Here is a 6,124-nt window from a genome sequence, read left to right as displayed (position 1 = left end):
GAGTCTCTTAGGGAATCTGAAGTTAGTTCTCCTCTTCACAAATCAGTCAGTTAAAACGGCCTCATTCTTTAGGTTATAAGGTAATGAGCCGCCATTTTAGAACCACTGATTAGCTGCTGAAGCAGCAGGGTCGACTTCAAAGGAGCCATTTTACGGCCTCTGACTGAAGGCCGGGAGAAAAAGAGTCACGTGCCTGTGCGGGTGTGTCTGTGTTGTGGGTTAATTAACAGAAGGAAGAGAGAGAATGAGGATAAAACACATAATATAAGAATAATAAAATTTCTTAACAAGAAGTTTTTTTTAATTAATCAATTTTAGTTTTTTAGTTAAATTTTAAGAAGTATTTAACAAACACTTGTTTGTGCAGGTTGGTTGGTTTTTAAGTAAAACCTACCTACACCTGCAGCTCTGTTTAACTTCTCACTTTGTGAAAAATTGATAACATATAAAAAAGGCCACCTTCAAATAAATAAAATGCAGCAGTGCACCATTAATATTAATATGATATGTAGATATTTAAAACAACAGCATATTAAATAAAACTAAATGACACTGTGTGCAGGTGATAATATTTTGGGGAAGAATTTGAATGCAGACCAACTCAAATGTTGAAGCCTACAAATATATCACCCAAGCTTTCATTTATGATTGTTCATGCTTTTAAATTGTGATGTCACAATTTGTATTTTTGTGCTTTGTCTTTTGTTACACAGAGTGAAAGAGATCTTTGGTTTTGCCTTTGCTGGTAAGTAAACAGTGATTGTAACTGAAGCAGTATGAACCTGGCATTGCGTAGCACGTTTGACGACTTGCATACAGTAGTTTGACTTTTTGTGATATGTTTCCATTTACTGATTGGCAAAAACACAGGATTTGTGACCTGTAGCAGCAAAGCCCCCACACAGGGCCTCTGACTGTCCCTGAAAATGTCCCTGAAGTTTAATAGCCCATTTATGTATGATTTAAATTTCTTATGGCTTATCAAATCCAAACATAGTTAAATGTCAGATGTCTTTATACGGTGGTTCATTTTCTCCTTATGTTTGTGGATTTAAGTAGCAGACAAAACAATTAAAGTGTTTTAGGAGAGTCAGTATAAGTGGTTGCTCAAACACTTAAGAGCTGCACAGGTATTGATTTATATTGTCTCTCAAATTCTGCTGATGTATTACATTAAAGTCAGAACACTGTAGAAGTATTTTGCCTCACTCGGTATAAGTAATAGCTTTAACAGTTAAGCAATAATAAAAACGAAGAGAACCAGAGGTGTGAGTGGACATTGTTAGGTACATTACAGCCAGTGTGTCCAATTGGTTTATTACTTATTTAGTGAATATAATGTGTTTTAAAATTAATTAGAAAGGTTGCCAGAAAGGTACACTGCAAAATTCATAAATATTCCTAGCAACGGGTACAATGAAAGGACTTTGTAGTGTAATATTTTAAGACATTTAATTTTAATTACAAAACATGGTGCACCTCTGCTATTGTAACATGTTAATATTTACATGTATTTTAAGATTTACATATTCATGTCAGACATGAGGTTTTCTGTTGCTTCTGATTTATATAATTACTTTGTATCTTACAAGTTTTGGTTTTCACACTTTATTAGCACTGACTTGTGGTAGAAAATGTTGAAGCCACAAAGCTTCTGTGTAGGAAATATTTGGTATATCCTGCACTTGTGCCAACAAATATTGGTGGATATTCTTTGCATTTCTGTAGTAATGAATGCTTTTATTACACATGCCATTTGAGACGCTGCAGTTCATTTATCTCCTCTTTACACTACAGTAAGCTCATAAAGCCTTAATTTATGTCTTAGTAAATTGGATTGTGTGTGAAGAGGCTCAACAGTCTGAATCATCAAACAGTGATCTGATGTATTGTTTCCTTTCTCTAGACTGCTGATCTGATCGTCTCAAGTCTGGTAAGTAAAGGTTTGTCTGAGGTGCAGTGCTGGGAAATGTTTCTCATTATAGGAGATTCAGTTTAGTGCTGTGAGTCAGCACAGCTCTTGGCAATCATCAAATCCTAGAAAAGTCTATGTAAACATTTCCAGACTTACAGATTCTCTCTCATCATCATACTACATTTTTAATTAGGCCCTAATGTCGGCCATGCTGATTTATTGTAGATTGAGGGGAGTGTGTATTAAACATGCCCCATATAATTTTGCATTTTGCCAAAAGTCATACTGAGTAAATTATTTTTTACTTTTATGTTAACGGCTCCCCAGACATTATGATATACTGTTGTACCAGGTAAGTACACACAGAAATGGGAATTTGAGACCTTTGGGCATTTAGGAACATGTGATGTGTCATAAGTTTGAGTTGAGTGCATGTGAAGTGTTTAAAGCAGGTGGTCTGAAACTGTCTGCTCTAACTTCATTGTGTGGGTTTAGCTTGACCATATTATGTTTACAGTAAGTTACTATAGCACCACATCTTGGTTTACAGACTCTGTTTGTTTTTATTGTGTTAATAGAATGAAAAAATGTCCTTAGAAATGTTCCATCATTATGTTAAACATTTTCATTCAGTTGAATCTAATAATGTACTGTACAACTCTTCAGTGTGTAATGATATACATGTTCTGTATTTTTCGGACTGTAAGGCGCACTAAATTATAAGGCACATTAAGTCAAACAAAACAGATAAGTCAAACTTTATTCAACTCATTTACAATAACTCTCAACATTGTTCAGTTGTAAGACATAAAATACAGAACAATTCACTCACTTTTCAGGATTTTGTATTGATGAATGTGGATTGATCAGTTTGAACTCTGCTTCATAAGCATGGCTCTCAACAGGTGCCAGGCCCTTATACACACACACACACACACACCATATTATGTTGAAGCACAGTACGAATTACTCTACGAGGGTGCTGACTATGGTAGCCATGCTCCGACAATACATCAAGCGGCACAGCTTTGTAGCTTACCAAAGTCTTACTAAAATATTTGACAGAATTTGGATCGCTGTGTACCACAGAAATCCAGTTTGAGGTCAGTAAGCATAACCAGAATCAATACACTAGGCACATTGTATATTTTTGAGAAAATGACAGGATTTTAGGTGTGCCATATACTCTGAAGAATATGGTAAATCCAAGCATATTGGAAACATGACTAATTCCAGTCCTTTTGTGTCTTACAGGTGACCTGCTGCAGAAAACCCTCTCCCTCTATCATTATCAAGCAATTCTGTCTATCCTATCACTCTCCCAACTCTATCTAATTTGACAGCCATTCTATCTTGTATCAATCTATCCCAACTGCTCTATCTAATTTGACAGCCATTCTATCTTGTATCAATCTATCCCAACTGCTCTATCTAATTTGACAGCCATTCTATCTTGTATCAATCTATCCCAAGCACTCTATCTCGTTTTCAGAAATCCCAGTTTTCAGAAATCCCAGTTTTCAGAAATCCCAGTCTTCAGAAATCCCAGTCTTCAGAAATCCCAGTTTTCAGAAATCCCAGTTTTGAAAAATCCAAGTTTTTGAAAATCCAAGTTTTGAAAAATCCAAGTTTTGAAAAATCCAAGTTTTGGCAATTGAAGTTACCAGAACTTTGTCAATCTGTATTCAGAATTCTGAGAGATCTCTGCTCTCACTGCTCCTCCTTTCCTGTCATTAAACTCTCTCTCCATTCATTTTGCTGGAAAATAACAATTAGAAAGTTGAATATACAGTAGTAGAATTGCAGTACAGTAGAACTTATAGTAGAAACTACTTATACAGCCCTACATTTGTAGTTTTAACTTGGCATTACACTTTGAAATAAACACTGATAGTTTGGCTTACAAGTGCAATTTGATAAATTATATAAACTTATATACACACTTTTTTGAGATATATTTGTAGTAAGATAATCTGGTTATTTTGTAATTCAGACTGTTATATTCACATAAATATTAAATTTGATTCAAATACATTTTTCAAGTCTGTTTCATTGGTTATAACATTTGACTACAAGTTTATACTAGTATTATTTAAGGACAAACCCTTTTTGTCACTCAGTGTAAGTGTTCAGTTACAGTTGTCATCTAGAGGCTGCCCTGAGGACCCAGACTTCCTGTTTCCTGACTGCTGCAGAACATCCAGCTGAAGAATCCCCATCGCCTGTCATCTGATCACCACACCATCACAGCTCATATTTGCTTTAAATTTTAAATATCTGAAAGATTTACACAGTCTACTTAAAAGTTAAGAGTTTTATTATAGCCTGTTGATTGATTGTTGAGATTTATTCTGCATATTACATTACAGAAGTATAGACCTATTTGTTATCCAGTCTGGTTAAAGAAAAATAGAAGTAATAATATACAGTTTTGAAAAAAGTTACAATAAAACAGACCAAAGTGTTTTCAAAGAACTTTAAATAACTTTTATATTGAGTTTGTATTTAAGTCAGCTTTTATATTAATTCTGATAAATCTCTGATTTTAATAGTCATTAAAGTCATTAGTTTTTCAGTGTTTACAAGTTGACTTTTGTTTACATTTGTGTATACATATAAGTTCCAGTTTGTACTTCAACAAAATGCCAAGAAAAGGTCAAAGGTCACAGTCCCAGAAGCTTAGATGGCAAAAGCAGCGAGAACAGGTAAATGTTTCTCAGACCGGTGAGCAGGTAAAGGTGTCCGTTACAACTATTCCCAGTCCAGAAGTGCAGAGCAGTGCTCAGACAGCCGCAGTGTCTTATGCAGATGTGGTAAAGAGAGGTGTTCGCTCAGCATGTGTGCCAGATGCTAAAGTACAGCAGGTAATCCAGACTGAAACCCAGGTAACTGTGCAAACGCAGTATGATGAGAAGCTCCAGGACCGTCTCATGTACAGGTTACAAACAGTGAAAGTCGTCCACGAGTGAGTAGCATCTGTGCGTCCCGAAGCCAGGCCTCTGCTAAGTATGGAAAGTACCGGAATCAGCAATGCATGGCGAACAGTTTGGTTTTCCTGTCATTCTTACACGAGGATGAATTCATTACGAGAGCAGATCTTAACCGTGTGTTGGACAAAGGCCATGCCATGCATTCAGATGCCAGAAAGAGGTTTGTGAACAGCGTGTTTCTAGCCTGCGATGAGCTTCCCTCAGTGGTCACCAGCCGCACACACAAGTATCAAGTGGACATGTCTCAGTTTGCTCTTTACGGCGCATTTGATGGTACAGATCATCTTCCGAGCCTTGAACAGGGACTACAGTGTTTGGTTTCAGCGGTTCGCTATGCTTTGCTAGTCATGGGAGGAAACGTCATTGCAGTTTGCAGGCTGACTTCAGGTGAATACGCATATTTTGACCCTCACTCACGTAAGTCTACAGGAATGCCATTGTCGCTAGCTGTAAGTGGTGGAACTGCAGTTATGTTAAAATTCACACGTCTTAACGACATGACTGACAGGATCAAACGCTTGTACCGAATGTTTAGCATCGCACCAACCTGCACTTATGAGCTACAACCTGTCGAGTTTCACAGTGAAAACGCTGCTGACCAAAGAGATGCTAATCAAACCACCGAATACAGACAAACCGCTGCAAGTGTTCCAGCTGTAGCTTTAAATGAACCTGTCCAAGAATTAAATTCCCAAACAACCACTGAGCAGACACGGAAAACTGTTACGGAGACTGTAATCACTGAAGTGACATCATCCAGAGTGGATTATTCAGATGAGACAGCTGCTACTGAAAACAACAATCATCCGTCTGATTATTTACAGAAAGAAACCTCTGCATCTTCTGTGAGAGAAACTCAGGTAATATCAGATGCTGTTCCTCAGAATGATTCAAACACTGTCTCCTGTTCAACTAAGACAATACAGGAACTGCCACATAAAATTTTGAAACGTAATAAACAGGAAGCACAAAAAATGAGGAGAAGGTCACTGGCCCAACAGAAATTACCACAAAGAAAGGAAAATCAGAAAAGGAAGGAAAGGAGATGTACAGTTGTGATGAAAGCTTTTAGGGCAAAGAAAAGAAATTCCAGTACAAAGTCTAATGATCCAGATCACAGACAGAAGAAGAGAGTGTACAAAAATAATCTGTATAAACTAAATGCTACATATAGAGAGAAACAGACAGAACATTTGAGAAAGATCTATAAAGAAAGAGA

At 36.8% G+C, this 6,124-nt stretch overlaps 1 long non-coding RNA gene across 1 annotated transcript; it reads left to right on the top strand.

The window, feature by feature from the left end:
- The first annotated feature begins 712 nt into the window (after positions 1–712).
- On the top strand, positions 713–3,508 carry LOC120435460. The gene is made up of 3 exons (XR_005609748.1): positions 713–745; positions 1,907–1,933; positions 3,170–3,508. It is a non-coding gene; the product is annotated as an uncharacterized LOC120435460 (long non-coding RNA).
- The last annotated feature ends 2,616 nt before the right edge of the window (positions 3,509–6,124 follow it).

Source organism: Oreochromis aureus, linkage group 3 (assembly GCF_013358895.1).
Source record: "Oreochromis aureus strain Israel breed Guangdong linkage group 3, ZZ_aureus, whole genome shotgun sequence".
Lineage (NCBI taxonomy): Eukaryota > Metazoa > Chordata > Actinopteri > Cichliformes > Cichlidae > Oreochromis > Oreochromis aureus.
This window is presented reverse-complemented; position numbering and strand designations above follow the sequence as displayed.